Source organism: Balaenoptera physalus (assembly GCF_965194825.1).
Source record: "Balaenoptera physalus genome assembly, chromosome: 2".
Lineage (NCBI taxonomy): Eukaryota > Metazoa > Chordata > Mammalia > Artiodactyla > Balaenopteridae > Balaenoptera > Balaenoptera physalus.
Window position 1 is genome coordinate 109,218,027 of NC_138883.1, and position 20,272 is coordinate 109,238,298.

Here is a 20,272-nt window from a genome sequence, read left to right on the forward strand (position 1 = left end):
TCAATTTTTCTGTAAACCTAAAACTGTTCCTAAAAATCTAAAAACAGTCTATAAAATAATAATAATTCCATCTAAAATAGCATCAAGAAACTAAAAGTACTTATGAATATGTTTTATAAAATGCGCAAAATCTCTATGCTCAAAAGTACAATATACTGCAGAAATAAATCAAAGATCTAAATAAATGGAGAGGGGCTTCCCTGGTGGCGCAGTGGTTAAGAATCTACCTGCCAATGAAGGGGACACAGGTTCGAGCCCTGGTCCGGGAAGATCCTACGTGCTGCGGAGCAACTAAGCCTGTGCACCACAACTACCGAGCCTGCGCTCTAGAGCCTGTGAGCCACAACTACTAAGCCCGTGCGCCACAACTACTGAGCCCGCGTGCCACAACTACTGAAGCCTGCGCGCCTACAGCCCGTGCTCCACAACAAGAGAAGCCACCACAAGGAGAAGCCCGCGCACCGCAACGAAGAGTAGCCCCCACTCGCTGCAACTAGAGAAAGCCCGTGCACAGCAACGAAGACCCAACACAGCCAAAAATAAATAAATAAACAAATTTATTAAAAAAAAAAAAACCCCACAAGATCTAACACCCATCCCTTGATCACTATTTCCTGTCTGGCAGCCATTCTCTCTCTCCCCACAGGCCCTTCACAACCAAACTGCAAGAGCTGCCCTCACTCACTGTTTCTATTTCCTCATTCCTGAACTTATGCAATAGAGTTTTTAATCCCATCCCTCCAAACCACTGACATCTTTCTCCTCCCTCAGGTAACCACATCCTTGAGACCAAATCCAAGAAACACTTCTCAGTCCTTATCTTCTTGTTCTCCTGACACTGGCAACCTTTTGCTCTTAAAATATTCTTTCCCCTCTGGATTCATGCTGTCACTCTCTCCAGATTTTCCTGTCTCTCACTGCTCCTTCTTCCTCAGCCTGTCCCTAAACTGCTTCATTTCCTCCCAATACTGGCCCAAGCCTCTCTCTCTTCTCACTCAAAACCACTCCCATGGCTTCTAGTCATTTGACAAATATTTAGTAAGTGTCCATTATGTAAAAGACGCTGTTCCCAGGCACTGCTGTATCGTTCTAAGCATCCCTATCACGTGTTCATTTACGTGCTGATGAATCTTAATTTGTATTTCCCCCTAACACCTTTCTCCTGCAGTTGAGATCTATATACTCCTTCAGTTGATATATGTACACTCAATTTTTCTACCTCAACATAGAAAATTCAGACACCTCCATTTCAATAGTCCCAATTGAACTCATCTTCTCTTGGCTCCCACTTCTCCCACCACCCCTCTGTCCCCAAGAAAACCTCAACCTACTTTCTTCTCTTGGGTTCTTACCTCAATGAACACTACAGCTAACCATCTACCCAGTGACCTAAACAAGACACAGAGGAACTGTCAATTTTAGCTCTTAAAGAACACTCAAATCTATAAGCTTCTCTTAGTCTTCATTAGCATCACTCTGGAAAAGAAACCATTCTCCCACAGGGATGAAACAATCTCTTAACTGACCTTGCTTCCAGGTTTCTCCTCTCAACTCCCTTACCTCTCCATACCAATCGTGTAGCACCGTAGCCAGAGGGAACTTTCAAAAATGCAAGTCTGATCATGTCATTCTCCAACTCAAAGGTCTTCAATAGCCTCCCAATGCCCTTTGGGAAGGCTTACAGTCCTTCCTGACCTGGCACTTGCTTACCTCTACAGCTTCATTTCAGTTAATCATTCCCTTATGTTATGTGCTAATGAACACCAAACTCACTTCATTTTCACCAAAGGACCCTTGGCCTGGACCCGCCTTGTATCTCTGCTCCTTACTTAACTCATGCTCCTCTTTAGCTTTTACTTTAAATGCCTCTCTCTCTGGAAAACTTTTCCTTTGACTCGATTCTGTGTTTTGGGCTCCTCTTATACACTCTTTTAGCATCCACAAGTAGCACTAACCACAGTGACTGTAACTGCTTCTTCACTTGTCTAGTAGCTCTGTGAAGGTAGGAACTGTGTCATCACCATTTTATTCATAGGGCTTGGCATAGTAGGTTCTCAAATATTTAATGAATAAAGGAATACATAAATGAATAAATGAGTTCTCAATCTTGGTTTTCAACCAAAGAACAGATTGAACAGGTTGATCTAAGAGATAATTCCTGACATCATTCTGAAGAGAAAGAAAAATATAATAATCCCAAGTACCATGACAACTATATCCTATCTTAATTATATGCAATGTGTTATTGTAGAAAAGGCACAGGTCATTAGAAAAGTATGACCCAAATTTTTACCCATCTTAGATGGTATATGACGGCATCAGAAAATAAAAACTTATGACCAAGACACTGGTATTGTTTTAAATCCAATTCTAAGTATTGTCATCTGGGAGCTTCTCTGGCATTATCACTATTTAGTTCCTATGTATTTTTCTAAGCCATGCAAAAACAGCCTATTTAACATAGATACACAGTTGGTGAAGTAGAAGACTAAAGCCAGAAATCTGCATTTTTATTCTCAGCCTTGACACCAATTTACTTCCCTCCATTTGATTCACCTTCTACCAAAAAAAGGGATATTCCTGAAACTTACCATATCTTTTACTGGAGAAAAAAATATTTAAATTGGTTTTAAAGGAAAAAGGAAAGACAAGAAAAGTAAAGAAAAATAAAAGAAAGAAAAGGAGAGGAAAGCAGAGGAGAGGAAGGAAAAGAAAAGTATATACAGGGGACTTACAATTTCCAGTTCCACATGTAAAGAGCTTAGAAGTCACCACTCTAACAGGTAAAAAAAACTGAAGGAACTGAAAAATCAACAGTTCTTGGATCCAAGAGGCGAGAACACAGGGCAAACCACTGATGCCAAGATTGGAGAGAGACAGGTGAAAACAGGGAGTCACAGCTTACTGGAGTAAAGACTCAGAATATTCGGCAGGAACCAGTGCCGGGGTAGGAAAACCTGAACTGTAACTGACAAATTTCTGGAGGCTCAGTGTGGACATCTCTAAGAGTTAAAAGTTCCAGGGGACACTGTCATAGGAGGGACAATTTTGTGACATTTGCCTCCAAGAGCTCAACCAGGTTCCCACAGCAAATATCAGAGAAAAAAAATTCCCCTTGAGCTTCCAGCCGGGGGAGGGGAAAATGAACTATTTTGAAATATTCCAGAGGACTCTTTTTTTTTAATTTAATGTTATTAATTTTATTTATTTTTTAATTTATTTATTTTATTTATATATTTTTATTTTTTTGTCTGTGTTGGGTCTGGGTCTTCATTGCTGCATGGGGGCCTTCTCTAGTTGCAGCGAGCGGGGACTACTCTTCGTTGCGGTGCGCAGGCTTCTTACTGAGGTGGCTTCTCGTTGTGGAGCATGGGCTCTAGGCGCGAGGGCTTCAGTAGTTGTGGCACGTGGGCTGGTAGTTGTGGCTCGCGGGCTCTAGAGCACAGGCTCAGTAGTTGTGGCGCATGGGCTTAGTTGCTCCACGGCATGTGGGATCTTCCTGGACCAGGGCTCAAACCCGTGCCCCCTGCATTGGCAGGCAGATTCTTAACCACTGCGCCACTAGGGAAGCCCAGGACTCTGTTTTTAAGGAGACCTGCCCTCTGGAGAAAATAGTTAATCACAGCCTAAGGTGCTGGGGTATTTGTCAGAGCCTAACTGACCTGGGAGAAGGGAACTACTCAACTCCAGCTCCCTCTAGCCTTCTACATGATAGAAGGGAAATACCAAACTCCAAACCACTCTAGCCATCCTGCCCCACCTAAGCAGGGAGAAGAAAACTGAGACACACTTGTGAAGCTCACAGTCCAGAGGAACAGGCTCACTAAAAGACTGACACTTAATCAGACGACTACAGAATGTTTCCCCTCCCCTTACACCTTACCACGTTATTACTAAAGGCCTATTTACAGCAGTTTCTTTTACCAGGTACATCATGTCTGGCTATCCAGGAAAAATTACAAGGCATGCTAAAAGGCAAAAAACACAATTTGAAGAGACAGAGCAAGTACCAGAACCAGACATGGCAAGAATGATGGAATTATCAGACTAGGAATTTAAAACAACTATTACTAATAGGCTGCGGGCTCTAATGTCCTTCAGAAGTTGAACGGATAAATAAGCTGTGGCACCTCAAGATAATGGAATATTATTCAACATTAAAAAGAAATGAGCTATCAAGCTACAAAAAGACATAGAAGAAACTTAAATGCATATTAGTCAGTGAAAGAAGCTAATCTGAAAATGCTACATACTGTATGATTCCAACTATGTGACATTCTGGAAAAGGCAAAACTATGGAGACAGTAAAAAAAAGATCAGTAGTTACCAGGGGGAAGGGTAGGGGATGAATACATGGAGCACAGATGATTTTCAGGGCAGTGAAACTACTCTGTATGATACTGTAACAGTGGATACATGTCATTACACATTTGTCCAAATCCATGTAACGTACAGCACGGAAAAAATCCCCTTGTGCTTCCAGCTGGAGAAGGAAAAAATAAACTATTTTGAAATACACCAGATGCTTAAACTATAGGCTTAAACTATAGGCTTTGGATAATTATGATGTGTCATTGTAGGTTCCTCAATTGTAACAACGGTACCACTCTGATGAAGGATATTGATAATGGGGGAGGCTATGCGTGTGTGGAGGCAGGGGGTATATGGTAAATCTTTGTACCTTCCTCTTAATTTTGCCATGAACCTAAAACTGCTCTAAGAAATGAAGTCTTAAAAAAAAAAGGGAATTCCCTGGCGGACCAGTGGTTAGGGCTTGGTGCTTTCACTGCCGGGACATGGGTTTGATCCCTGATCGGGGAACTAAGATCCCGCAAGCCGAGCAGCGTGGCCAAAAGAAAAAAAAAAAAAAAGACACACAGATATGTGTTTTAAAATATTATTTCTAATAAAAGAATCTTAAGGAATTATGGCAATTACTGAAGGAGTCTGCACCATTTCCAGTTGTCAAAAAGGAAAAGTACAAGCACATATATTTATTCAAAGTGGAGTTCTTAATTCAACCAAACATTTAGTGTCTCCTATGTTGCCTAAAACTACGATAGTCACTGAGGATGTAACAGTCAATTCAACATATATATAGTTCTTGTGCTCACAGAGCTTATAGTCTACAGGGGGCATCACAAACAATCACATGAATAAAAAAACTACAAATTTGGGCCATGTTACAAAGAAAACAAAGACCTGCTGAAGATAATAGGAAGTCAAAAGGGAGAGTTTAGAAAGAGGGTGATTAAGGCCTTTACTAGAAGCTACATTTAAATAGTGTCCTCAAGGATGAGAAGGAGCCAACCATGTCAAGAGCTGGGAACAGAGCCTCCAGAAAGAGAAAAGGGCTGTAGAGAAAGGCTCTTGGTAAAAGAAGACCAGCAAGGCAGGGGATTACAGGTGAAGAGGTAGCAGGAGTCCATTATTCAAGATTTTATAGGTCGCAATACTGCAACGAGAAGCCATTTAAGCATTTAAAAGAGGGGAGTGACATTTATATTTAAAGGGATTTAGGTTTATAAAAGACATTTACATTTTTAAAATGACTGACTCTGGGTGCTGTGTGACCTATTCAGTGAAGTTAACCTGGACTTAAATATTCCTTGCCATAGACAAGGAAACTGAAGCTCACAGAGTTCATATTCACTGACTAGGTCACACAGTCAAGGCCAGCCACATGCCCAAAGCCTGCGCTCTCTCCCATCTGCCACCCTTACCAAACGATGCTGCACTCACTTACTCACCCATTCAGCCCCATTGAGTCAAAAGTGCACTGGCCTCACAACTGTCCTCCTGAAACAATAAAAAACAAAAGTGTGTGGTGATTTTTAAGTATGCCCACAAATTTTTTTGCTAGGGAGCCAGACTAACTCTCCCTCCCTTAAGTGACTTAAAATTTCTTCTATTTCCCACACTGATGTTCTTCATCACTTAATACTATATCTATGCCCTCTTTTTGTGGCAAAATTTCTCCATGGGATTTGGGTTTTCTTTTTCTTAACAGCTTCATTGATGAGAATTCCCTGGCGGTCCAGTGGTTAGGACTTGGAGCTTTCACTGCCGTGGCCTGGGTTCAATCCCTGGTTGGGAAACTAACATCCTGCAAGCCTCGCGGTGCGGCCAAAAAAAAAGAAAAGTAAAACAGCTTCATTGAGATGTAATTCACATACCATACAATTCATCTATTTAAAGCATATCTCTGTTTTAAAAATAATTTTTGAACTGAGAGATATCAAAATGGATCTATCTTTAGCCTATAATTAGTGGCTACAATTGATTTTTCTTGAGTTTGTTTACCTGATAAATACTTATCAGTTTCTCTAATTGGTTCATTTATTTCACTACCTGACAGGGATGGACAGGGAACTAGGGCTTAAGCAACTGCTATACAGCTGAGGAAAAGATCTTATAAGACTATTTCTCCTGCCTTGGCCCTCACCTCTAAATCTTGTTCATGTCAATTTGGTGGAGACTTCTTCATGTAGAAGTAAGCCAATTGTGATATTAAAAGCTTTTATCAGAGAGGAGGGAAAAAATGTATTTATATAAATATTTTTACAAATAATATGAATAAATTATATATATAGTTTCTTTATGACTTTGCTGTTGTGGCCTTAAGACACAATGAACCATGTACCTAACTTTCTTCCTCCTGTGATATATTAGTAAGGGTTTTCAAATGTCATGTGGTTCTGACAATAGTGTATTATCCTCTTGGAAAGGATAATTTCAGCTGAATTTCTTTCAATCTGATCCAAAATATATTGTTTCTGGAAGACAGTCCTTTAAATCTATGGCATTAAATTAGGTCTGTTATCTGCTTTCATCACCCTGATGAAGTTTTCTACATTATTTTTGCTTTAGTATTATTTTTTGTTATTGCTAATTCACTATACTCTATTTTTTTTGGGGGGGGGAAGGGATGGTTAAGGTTGAGGGTTAATGGGTATAAACCTATATTTATAATATCTTATTTCCTGGAGAACTATTTACTTTGAACAAATGTTCAAATGTACTATGAAGGTGGATAAAATCTGGTTTTAGCCAGATAGTCACCCATTAGACTTTGAGTTTACTAACTTCTTGCTACTTCATAAAATTTGTCACGTTCAATTTTCTTGTCAAATTATATTGATATATACCTTTCAAGTATTACTGAAATACATCTACTCTCCAAGGATAAAAAACTGATATCCCTGAGAATATTTAAAACAAATATACCACCATTTTTTTACAAAAATGTTTTGAGTAGCACTTTTAGAATTGGCCTCTTGAGGTGATTACTTTAAGAAAGCAATACTTGTTTGGATTTTAAACTATTGTAAGTTTTTTTCAAAGTTAGCTTAATTTATCATGCTTACCTCCTTGTATTCATGTTATAGGAATATATAAAATATAACACCTTTCCCTTGAATGAATAAAAATCATAAAAGGAAAATACCGTTTGTCTAAAGACTTAAAAAAACCCCAAACACAGCAAAACTGTAAGCCCTGGCCTAAGTAGACCAGGGCTTTTTATGAGTCTCAAGATAATTCCACTGAAACAGGCACAAAACAGACTCACTGATGCAGAAAGCGCAATGCTGGACTGGATATCTAATGTAAAGAGTGATGACTACTGCAAAGGCGTATGGTGGTTAAGTGAATAGTGGGCATCCCATCTAAAGCACAGCTACCTCTCAGCTCCTGCTGAGTCTTGCCATATAAGAATACAGGTCCAATGTTGCCAGCTCTGATTTTTCATGAGTTGCTAAACACTGAAATTACAATAAAATATCCCATAATGTGTGAGATACCAGTTTGTAGCCTCTGGTATAAAATTGTTAAAATGAAACACAGCTTTTAAAGACTTCAGCTTAAATAATCTATGTTGCCTAAAACAAGGAGAACTCACAAAACAAGAAAAAAGTATCATGTTTAACTAAAAAGTACCTTGTTCACTCTAGCAACAAAAACAAGACTAAATATGAAAAGTGAGAGGCTGAAATAACGACAGTGCTTTCAACAGAGAAATTCAGAATATTATAGTATCATTAATTAGACAAATTTAATTCATTTCCATTTCTTATACAAGGCAAAATTCCCATTTCTTAATTTCAGATCTAAATGAGAAGAATATAATGTATTATTCTAAGGAAATGAGCAGCATTCAAAATAAAGTTATTCCACATTAGATAATGCAAACATTTATATGACGAACAGATGGGTTTATAAAGGAAAAAGTCTACGACACATCAAATAAAATTACCGTAAGTCCCTTGTCTGATGACACATATAGCTATCTCTGATATTGAGCTAGGTTAAGGCCACGGACACTGCAAATTTCATTTCAAAGCACCTAGTCAAAGACTTAACACTAATATTGGTAAAGTTTTTTCATTATAAAATAATCATATCATTAAAATTCCCTTGAGCAAGAAAAACAGCCAATAGGATGGGGAAGAAGGAGGGGGAGTTGGGGTTGTAATGATGCTATACATAAAGCCTGAATTCTCTTCCTGTATTTCCCCTAACTTATTGATAAGCCATATAAGGCAGTAACAGGTCTCACAGGAGTGCCTGCTGGGCTCTAAGTAGATCTTATGTAACATTTCATTGTATTTTTATTCCATTTTCTCACCTTAATTACCCTAAGTAGTAACATTTTTCTGTAACATGTTTTTCTCCTCTCGTGGATGGAGCATAAAGGCTTATAACATGAATGTTCCCATATTTTGGATTTCTCTTTCTCAGTTTTATGCATCAAGTAGCCACAAAGAAATCTGTTTTGTTTGTTTTTTTTCCTCCCAAAGGTGCCAACAGCTAAGCCTTTTTCATCTCAGTCACGTACTATACTCTCACATGATACATCAAGTTCTTAAACTCAGTTACTCTCAGGTTTAAGATAGGGCTCCACTCTAATCACAGCAATATAAAATGCATTACACTTTTATCTTCTTCTTGCTTTTGTCATGAATGAATCTTCACTGCTCCACTGTATTTATTTGTAACTTTGAAGGACTGCTGTTGAAAATCTGCAATGGCATTATATACAAATACTATCCTATTTTTATTCAACTTTTGTCCACTCTCAAAGAATTGTTTGTTAATCACTGGCTAAACAAATAAGCAACTTCACCCTTCTGATTAGAATGTTTAAAGTTATATTTGCTCCTCTCTTTTCCTTCAAAGGGCCTTTATCTGCTTATTCTCTCATTTTATAGCCTACATGGTAATGCAAAAGGAAGATTCCATCTCGTACTTTTAATATATAGCCACTCTTTCCCCATAGATTTTATTATTCTCTGCATACACTTCACAGAACATAATGAAAAACTCGAAAAAGTTCACATCTTTCACACTGCAGAACAGTGACAACTATAACATCTAAAATTTACTGGGCCCTTTATGTGCCAGACACTCTTCAAGTGCTTCAAATGTATATTAATTCATTAAATTCTTCCACAACCTATGAGATAGTAATATTTTCTACTATCATCCTCATTTCACAGATGAGGAAACCAAGTAAGGTGTCTAAGATCACAAAACTAGAAAGCAGTGGAGCTAGAATATCTGACAGCCTCACTCAAGAGCCCGTGACCACTGTGCTTTTATAAACACCATACTGATTACCAAACCCTACACGAAGAGATGGGTATGGTTGCCATAAGACAGCATACTGTTGTAGGCTGAGATTATAAATGAACCCTATCCAAATTCTTCAGTGGTTCTTAACATTCATCGCTAACTTGCAACAAATGCAGATTATCGCAAGGATTATTGCAAATTTATTCTTTTAGGAAATATGACCACATTTTCATGTATAAATACACGGGAGTTTTGTCAAGAGGATGCTGCTGAATTAATGTGTAAGGTAAATTTTATTTTTATACAGCCCAGTGCTCTGTAACGTCTTAGGCAGGGTAACTTTTGAACATATAAAAGTACCTGAACCATAAGAACTTGATTAATACAAAATTTAATACAAAACCCCTTTGGGCCTTCCAATTTTTGCGATATCTGGAACAGTGGACACTTTTTCCTATAATCATCCTCTACAGCTAAGTTGTAATAAAATACAAGTATTTATTTTAAGGGTAATGGAACAACATAAATTCAAGTGGTCTTCAATAATATTTTACCTTCACTGGGATATGGCTGTAGTTACGTTATATAACTCAGAAGCAGCACAGCACAAGAGGCTTCTATTTGAATTCTATAATTGTATATGTTTAGCCTTAAGCTTCATCTTTCATTATTTTCAGTAAGGAAAGATAACGGAATTCCACTTACTGGAGGAGGTCAAAGTGGGGAGTTCAAGCCTAAAAGACAATTCACACAACTTGACAGCTATTAGCATTACATTATTCTCACATTACTGAGGTGGGTTACCTCAGACCAAGAAAAACTCTACAGTCCTAAAATCACAGAAGATTATCTAACCATTTGTATGAAAAATTAATTAACATTGGGGAGCACTAGACTCACAACTATTTTAAATAAAGGTTTCTAAAGCTCCATAATTACAGCTACCTTTAACTATCATAACTTTAGGGTTTAGTTCATAGCTCTGAATTTTTTACAGTAATAAGAGCATCTTTTGACTGCCTACTGCATACTAGGTACTATACAAGACACTTCACCTGGGTTATCATATTTAACAACTATCCTATGGGATAGGTGTTATTATTCTCACTTTACGCATGGGAGAAATAAAGTTTAGAGATGTTAACTAATTTGCCTAACACTACTACAGCTAAGAAATGGCACAGAAAGACCTAAATAGACATTTTTCCAAAGAAGACATACAGATGGCCAACAGGCACATGAAAAGATGTTCAATATCACTAATTATTAGAGAAATGCAAATCAAAACTACACTGAGGTATCATCTCACACCAGTCAGAATTGCCATCATCAAAAAGTCTACAAATAATATAGGAATTCCAACCACTGCAGAGGGCCCGAGTTCAATCCCTGGTCAGGGAACTAGGATCCCACAAGCTGTGTGGTGTGGCCAAAAAAAAAAAAAAAGAGCCTACAAATAATAAATGTTGGAGAGGGTATGGAGAAAAGGGAACCCGCCTACACTGTTGGTGGGAATGTAAATTGGTGCCACCACTATGGAGAACAGTATGGAGGTTCCTAAAAAACTAAGAGTTACCATGTGATCCACCAATCTTACTCCTGGGCATATATCTGGAAAAGACAAAAACTCTAATTCGAAAAGATACATACACCCCACTGTTACAGCAGCACTATTTACAACAGTCAAGATGTGGAAGCAACCTAAATGTCCATCGACAGATGAATGGATAAAGAAGACATGATATATGTACACACACACACACACACACACACACACACACACACACACACACACAAATGGAATATTACACAGCCATGAAAAAGAATGAAATAATGCCACTTGCACCAGCATGGCTAGACCTAGAGATTATCATACTAAGTGAAGTAAGCCAGACAGAGGAAGACAAATATCATATATCACTCACATGTGGAATCTAAAAAAAGATACAAACGAACTTATTTACAACACAGAAATAGACTCACAGACATAGAAAACAAACTACGGTTACCTAAGGAGAAAGAGGGGGGAGGGATAATTTAGGAGTTTGGGATAAACAGACACACTACTGTATATAAAACAGATAAACAACAAGGACCACAAGGACCTACTGTATAGCACAGGGAACTACTTTCAATATCTTGTAATAACCTGGGACTTTCCTGGTGGTCCAGTGGTTAAGACTCCACACTTCTAATGCAGGGGGCGCGGTTTTGGTCCCTGGTTGGGGAACTAAGATCCCACATGCCGTGTGGCATGGCCAAAAAATAAAAACAAAACAAAACATTATCTTGTAATAACCTGTAATGGGAAAGAATCTGAAAAAGAATATACATATATATATAACTGAATAACTGAATCACTTTGCTGTACACTTGAAAGTAACACAACTTTGTAAATCAACTATAATTCTATTTAAAAGAAAAAAAAAGTAAATGGCAGAGAGAGAACTTAAACTCCGATTTGCCTGATTCCAAAGCTCTCACCCACACCATATCATATCTCATCATATCACATCACACCTCACCTCATTCACATGAAAGAAAACAGCTGCACCTTGGTTTTCAGTTAATTTTACTGTGTTTTAAGATACAGATTGCAAAAGGAAAGTACTTTCAATGTCATAAAAAAGATTATACTTTTATGCTTAATTTTGAAAACATGTAAAACTTATCAGCTGATAAACATGTTGACTTATATGCATTAAAATCAGTTCATCTGATAAACACAACTTATACTAATTTACCAAACTTTTAAATCTTAATATAAGACTTCCCTGGTGGCGCAGTGCTTAAGAATCCGCCTGCCAGTGCAGGGGACATGGGTTCGAGCCCTGGCCCAGGAAGGTCCCACATGCCACGGGGCAACTAAGCCCATGAGCCACAACTACTGAGCCTGCGCTCTAGAGCCCACAAGCCACAACTACTGAGCCCTGTGCCACAACTACTGACGCCCGCATGCCTAGAGCCCGTGGTCCACAACAAGAGAAGCCAATGCAAACAGAAGCCCACACACTGCAATGAAGAGTAGCCCCCACTTGCTGTGACGAGAGAAAGCCCGCACGCAGCAACGAAGACCCAACGCAGCCAAAAATAAATAAATAAAATAAATTTATATTAAAAAAAAAATCTTAATATAATAGCTATTATAGGACCAGGAAATTCATCTTTATTTTCAGAGATTACATACTCAGCTTAAACATGAGCTAAAGTTACTTGGGAAGAAGGAATAAAGAAATCCTAGCATGTACATCTCAGGAGTAAAACACAAGGAGTACTATTTTCTAAGAGCATCTCATTCAAGTAGCTGGAAAGAGACACTTTTAACTTAAAACTAAGGCAATGATATCAACAAGGGCTGAGCTACTGAAATCTTTTATCTACTGTAACAGATGACAGCATTACGCTTACCAAAAAGCTCATTCCTACCATTACCTGGTTTTCTCTAGCTTAAGGTAAACCTAGAGATCACAATATTATTTCCCTCTGTGGTTTCCCTAATGATACTTCCAGAAGTGTTAATACAGAGATTTAGATTATTGACTTATTTTACAAGAATTGCTTTGTTAAGACAATCTACAAAGAAAACAAACATTTGTTTCAAATACTTCTATCTACTACTATTTTAGCACACACCCTGGATGAGAAGTATAAACCAGCAGAGGCTAATAGAAAAAATATCTTTCAGTATCTGGTGAAAGGATTTTTTCTATCACACTAAAACTTTTTTCAAGCCAAGTTATGGTAAAAAACAAAAACATAATAATTTTCACTGAGCCGATTAGCTTTTCTTTTGTTCAAGAAACATAAACACTAAGACTGTCACAATGAAGCCAGTAATGAAGAGCCACAAACACCTCTCATTGGCATAAAGTCACAAAGGCCCTGAATCGTCATTTTTCTTGCAATTATTTATTTATTTTTTAAAATAAGGGCTTTGATAAGTGCAGTTTAGTAACACAGGAACAATAAGCATAAGAGGCCACAGAACACCAATAGGCAGCCTTGATGACAGTCCCAAATAATTATCGGATTGAGTTCTTTCCATTGACTGCCTCACCCCTATCTACCTTCCAAAGAGCTAGTATGTTTCCTCCATAAATATTTACTTCGTGGTTGAATTTTTAAGCTTTAAAGTAACTTTTCATCTAATTATTACTTTATAAAAAACACCCTATCACAAGCTAAGTAGTAGAGAGTCCCTCCAATATTGATGGGGGAAATGAGAATTTCAACCTTTTCAGTTGATCAAGGGAATATTAGATTGTCACACAAACTACATTCTGATTTGAGTTCTTCCAGTGTAGAGAGTCAGCTTACTCCTGCTGTTTCCTGTCTTGTTTTACTTACTTCATTTCAAAACCTTAAGGATAGGGACAAAATAAAACCTGCCTGTAAGCTCCTTCAATGGAGGAGCAAATCTTTCTTGTTTGTCATTGTACTCACAGTGCCAACATTGAACTGAACACAGAGTAGTTGCTCAATAAGTTTATGACACGTAAATGAATAATAATATCCTTAGTTCATACATTCATTTGTTGCTACACCAATTAATTGTGGCTATTTTTTACCTGTCTACTAAACTAGACTGTGGAACTGTATGGAACCAGGAACTGCTGTCTTACGTACCTGCAGTGTCAAGCACTGTGCCAAAACAGAGTAGAATGAATAAATGTTTAACTGAATTGACTGTTTCCAATTAACTGAAATTTACTTAATAAGTACCCTCAATTTACTAGATCCTTTCCTTCCATTTCACTATTCTAATTACAAAGAAATTATAAAACAACAAAAATCACAACTTACACAAAATCCATCAACAGCACTCTACACACTTCCTTTTTTTCTTCCTTTCTTTCTTATTTAAGGCCAGGAAGTCTACTGGAATCAGCATAAATGCAACCTGCACTCAATACTTATCTGAATATGCTTCTTATAGAGAGTACAACATTTATAATAGCCACAGGTTCTATTGACATAGAAAGAACCCATTCTATTCCCTACAATATTAAGGATATCAGTTTTGTATTTTTAAATGATCAAGAAAAAAAGAACGACCATAATACAAGTCTAGTTACCCTAATATACTGTAAGCCTCTTAAGAGCAAAAACCCATTTCTTCTTCATCATGTCCCATAGTACTTTAAGCATAGTAAATGTTCAAAATAAAACAACTTTTGAAAAGTTTAGAAGTTCTTCATAATCTTCAATTAAACAGAAGTCAATCCTGCTGCCTAAATCCAGGCATTCTAGGCTTTTTCTGTTCTAATCGATTGAACTTTTACTAATCTGTGTTATAAGAGTTTTAAAGGAAAAACATTATATGAAATTATGAGCTTCAGAATTTATACAACTAGCTATTCGAACAGCTAAAACAATAAATCAATCATTGGTTTAATTCCCTCCTTTTAGCCCCTTCTCCCATCACAAGACAGGTCATCCCTCTATCACAGGAAATCAAAGGGAAAATTAATTAGATAATTAATTTCCCAAGAGAAAATAACTAGTGAGAAGCAAAGTTTCACAGAAATTTTCAATTTGTGATCTATGATGCTTTCAGAAGACATGTAAGGGTCTTATGAAAATACTTTTTCTGACTGATGAATAATTAATTAAAATAATTATGTCCCTCACTCAATTACCACATTAAATTAAGAACAATGCTTACATGTCCCTGTAATAGTAACTTAAAACTTCTTACACACACAGTTTAAAATAGGTGAAATTATTATTATTATTCATATAAATACTGCCTCATCTTTTCCTATGCTTCTTGGGGCAAGAGCTAATAATCTGAAGTTCTTCCTTTATAAAAACTCTACATTTATAGGAAATTATACTTTGAATAGGATTTATCCGGGGTCTATGAAAGAGTGGTCCAGTTCTCCTTATGGTCAGTGTCAAAGAGCACGCAGAAGCTAGTTGGGATATGTGTTGTAGTCTGTACTTACAACAAAAAGAGTAAAACAGTCTGTACTTGAACAAAAAGATCTGTTCAACTGCAATGGAAATTATCACATTTCCCTCATTTAATACTGTATCTTGAACTAAACAGCCATAAATACTTTCAACAGAACAGAAGATATCAGATAAAAGATGAGACTAAAAACAAAATTTCTTTTCAGGTTTAGTTGAGGAAAGAATTCCAGAATGGCTAACAAGTAGAACAGATACTGCGGAAACTGAATGACCAAAGCTATCCTCTTCATTTTGTGGATGTGCCAAAAAAAAGGTGTAAAGCATGTTGCCTTGCGATCTCTGACTTAAAAAGACATTCCTATACAAAACTCTACTAAATAGCTGACTATTAGGTATTGGATATGGCATATATGCCTTAATTGATACATTTTAAAAATAATTTTTCAAGATGAAAACAGAAGCTTAAGAATAATTGATACAGATATAACAAACTAGAAAATATCTATAACCAATGAACTTGTTAGCGAGGGTACTTAACTGATTCCTGTCCTATGGAAAATCATCTAGTCAAGTCACCCAAAAAAGATTTTTTCTTTTTTAAATTAATTAGTTAATTAATTAATTAATTTTTGGCTATGTTGTGTCTTCGTTTCTGTGCGAGGGCTTTCTCTAGTTGTGGCAAGTGGGGGCCACTCTTCATCGCGGTGTGTGGGCCTCTCACTGTCGCGGCCTCTCTTGTTGCGGAGCACAGGCTCCAGACGCGCAGGCTCAGTAGTCGTGGCTCACGGACCTAGTTGCTCCGCGGCATGTGGGATCTTCCCAGACCAGGGCTCGAACCCGTGTGCCCTGCATTAGCAGGCAGATTCTCAACCACTGCGCCACCAGGGAAGCCCCCCACCCAAAAATTTTAATTGGGGAGATGATCAACAATCCGTACAACTTGGATTCACTAGACAAAATTTTCCTATACATACACACACACACACACACACACACACATACACACACACACATCTTTGTTATATACTTGCTGTTTTCTGATTATTTTTTCTAATAAGCATGTGTTTCTATAATCAGAACTCACAGAAAAATATTATACAAAGTAAAAAGTGAAACCTCACCACCAAAGATTTCTGATAAGTTCTTTCCAATCATGTACTAACATTTTTGTTTGCTTTTTATGGTAGCAAAATAAACATAATACCATTTAAACCATATGCAAATATACAACTCATAGGCATTGAATACATTCACAATGTTGTGTTGCCATCATCACTATCTATATCCAAAACTTTTTTATCACCCTCAACATAAACTCTGAATACATTAAACAATAATTCCCTCTCCTCCCACTCCCCCCACTGGCCCCTGTCATCAACCCCTGGTAACCTCCATTCCACCTTCTGTCTCTATGAATTTGCCCATTCAAGGTACCTCATATAAGTGGAATCATACAACATTTGTCCTTCTGTGTCTGACTTATTTCACGAAGCATAATGTTTTCAAGGTCCATCCATGTTATAGTATGTGTCAGAGTTTCCTTCCTTTTTAAGACTAAATAATATTCCATTTTATGTATGTACCACTTTTGTTTATCCATTTATCTGTCAATGAACACTTACTTGGTTTGCTTCCACCTTTTGGCTACTATGACTAATGCTGCTATGAACATTAATGTACAAATATCTGTTCAAGACACTGATGTCAATTCTTCTGGATATACACCTAGGAATGAATTACTGGGTCATATGGTAGTTCTATTTTGAACCGTTTGAGAAACCACCAAACTGTTTTCCACAGCAGCTATACTATTTTATATTCCCACCAACAATGCAAAAGGTTTCCAATTTCTTCACATCCTCACCAACACTTGTTATTTTGTTTTTTTGATAACAGCCATACTAATGGGTATGAAGTATCTCATTGTGGTTTTAATTTACATTTCCCTAATGACTAACAATTTTAAGCATCTTTTCATGTGCTTATTTGTGTATCTTCTTTGGAGAAATGTCTATTCAAGTTCTTTACTCATTTTTGAATTGGGATTTTTGGTTGTTGTTGAGTTTTAGGAGTTATATAAATATTCTACATATGAACCCCTTATCAGATATATGACTTGCAACTTTTTTTCCCCATTTTGTAGGTCATTTTTTCACTTCCTTGACAGTATCCATTGATGCACAAAGTTCTTAATTTTGATGAAGCCCAATTTATCTGTTTTTTCTTTTGTTGCTTATTGATGTCATATCTATAAAATTGTTGCCAAATCCAATATCATGAAGCTTTTCCCCAATGCACTCTTCTAAGAGTTTTATAGTTTTAGCTCTCAACTTTAGGTCTTTGATCCATTTTTAGTTAATTTTTGTGTATAGTGTAAGTAAGGGTTCAACTTCATTCTTTTGTGTATGTATATCAAGTTTTCCCATCATCATTTGTTGAAAAGATAGTCCTTTCCCCATCAAATGGTCTCAGCACCCTTGTTAAAAATCAATTAACCATATAACATTGTTTAACATGTACAGTTTTTGAAGTGAAATAAAGAAATGGGAGGGACTTCCCTGGCAGTTCAGTGGTTAAGACTCCGTGTTTCCATTGCAGGGGGTGCAGGTTCCATCCCTGGTCAGGGAATTAAGATTCTACAAGCCATACAGCAAGGAAGGGGAGGGGAGGGAAGAGGAGGGGAGGGAAGAAAGAAGGAAGGAAGGGAGGAAGGAAGGGGGGGGAGAGAAAGAGAGGGAGAGAGAGAGAGAGAGAGAAAGAGAGAGAGAGAGAAAGAAAGAGAGAAAGAAAAGAAAGAGAGAAAGAAAGAGAAAGAAAGAAAGAAAGAAGGTAGGAAGGAAGGAAGGAAATGGGATAATACTACACAAAGCAGGGACTTCCCTGGTGGTGCAGCGGTTAAGACTCCACACTCCCAATGCAGGGAGCCTGGGTTCGATCACTCGTCCGGGAACTAGATCCCACATGCATGTTGCAACTAAGAGTTTGCATGCCACAACTAAGGAGCCAGTGAGCCACAAATAAGGAGCCTGCAAGCCACAACTAAGGAGCCCACCTGCCACAACCAAGGAGCTCACATGCCGCAACTAAGAAGCCAGCGAGCCACAACTAAGGAGCCCGCCTGCTGCAACTAAGACCCAATGCAACCAAATAAATAAATAAATATTTTTAAAAAATTACTATACAAACCAAAAGTTTCAGAGCTTTGGTGTTTTTTTGTTTTTGGTAACTTAATATATCTTGGACTTGTTTCCTGTCAGTATATTTCATTTTTTTCTTTTTAACAGTCACAGAGTATCTATGCATATTTCAAAGAAAATCTCTATAACAATTCTGAATACGATTACATAGTTTACTGAAAATCAGTATCTGAAATTAAATTAGTAGTGTGAATCTGTAAACTGATTAACAGGTTAATGAATCTTAATTTCCACTTTGTACTTGCACTGCTATTAAAATCAGACCTGTTAATTAAGATTAAGCCTACAGCATCTAAAACTTGAAGTTGAATAAAGGTTAGAAGGCTGAAATATCCATAGCACATGATCAGTTTGTGTCAGCAAGACTCTGACATATTTTCCTAGTTTTGAAAGAAAACAGGATTGAATAGGACAAAGTTTAACTCAAACTTCTAGCTGTACTCATCTATTTTTGTTAATTCACACCAATATCACTAAAGAGGATTAGACGACAGAATATGGTAAGCCCCCAGACTCCATTCTCCAAGAGCTGCTGCTACAGCTAGTGTAATCTAGTTTACATCTAGAATCAAGTGTGACTATGGCAGAAAGGATACTTTGATCAAATATAGTCTTCACTAATTCATTAAACATCACTACGCAAAACAAATGCAGACCAATCTCAAACCCACTTACTAGGTCCCTACCCTTTTTATTTGAGTATTTTCTTTGAACCCCTTATTGCTACAAAACACTGGTTCTCAGCTGTGGCTGCACAGCAGAATCACTAGTAAAATATAAAACTACACAAAACCAGAACCCATGCCTCTTGATATCCTGATTTAATAAGGTTTTAATAAAATATCCTGCTATTTTTTAAATATGCAGGTAGAGAATCATTACTCTAATATTTGTTATCAACATTTTTCTAAGTGTGGTTCAAAAATTCCACGCCTTTGCTATTCTTTATAAAAACAAATATTTTTGGCCCCCAACTCCTGACCCGCTTAATTTAGAATCTTGGTGCAAGGCTCATAGGTCTGCATTTTAATAAGCTCCCCAGATGATTCTTTTGCACTGAAGTTAGAAAATCACTGTGATAGAAAAGTACTGAAAATTTTACTTAGTGTATATACATATCTCTAAAGTGTGTGATGGCTTCTGTAATGTGTCAACTTAGCTAGGATAAAAAGTTTTCTCAGAAACGTTTCCCTTTTTCTCTTCCCTTGTGGTTGAGCCACAAAAGACATTTTCATCCAGGATCTGGAGAGTGGAAGTGAAGCAGCAGACATTTTGGTTTTTTTGGTTTTTACACTCAGAAGGCCGGGCTAGGTGCTTTTACTGCTTTCACACATCTTGTCACTTATCTGCTAGCTCACTCTGTTGGTGTATGCAAGCAGCCCAGGTCTACAATGACTCCACCTTCCTTTGGATCCACCTTCAGCTTCTCTTTCTCTTGGGCCAAGTACGCGTTAGCTCCTTAAGTAAGAATGCCTAGCTTCTCCTGCAGGATTACTACATCAGCAAGCTTGAAGGCAGTGGCAACTGATAAGCATTCTAGTCTGCCTTTGTCAGTTCTAGCTTGCGCTCATGGCTTCCAACTTCTC

General features: G+C 37.4%; 1 protein-coding gene across 7 annotated transcripts in view; it reads right to left on the reverse strand.

The window, feature by feature from the left end:
* The window catches only part of CSNK1G1 (casein kinase 1 gamma 1), a 193,129-nt gene that overhangs the window by 123,572 nt on the left and 49,285 nt on the right, over positions 1–20,272 (reverse strand). Inside the window, exon 2 of one of the 7 annotated variants that reach the window (XM_082447389.1) lies at positions 5,751–5,799. The exons of the other annotated variants lie outside the window; for them this stretch is intronic. The gene's annotated coding sequence lies outside the window, so the exon portion shown is untranslated. The remainder of the gene's footprint in view (positions 1–5,750; positions 5,800–20,272) is intronic. 7 annotated transcript variants of the gene reach the window in all.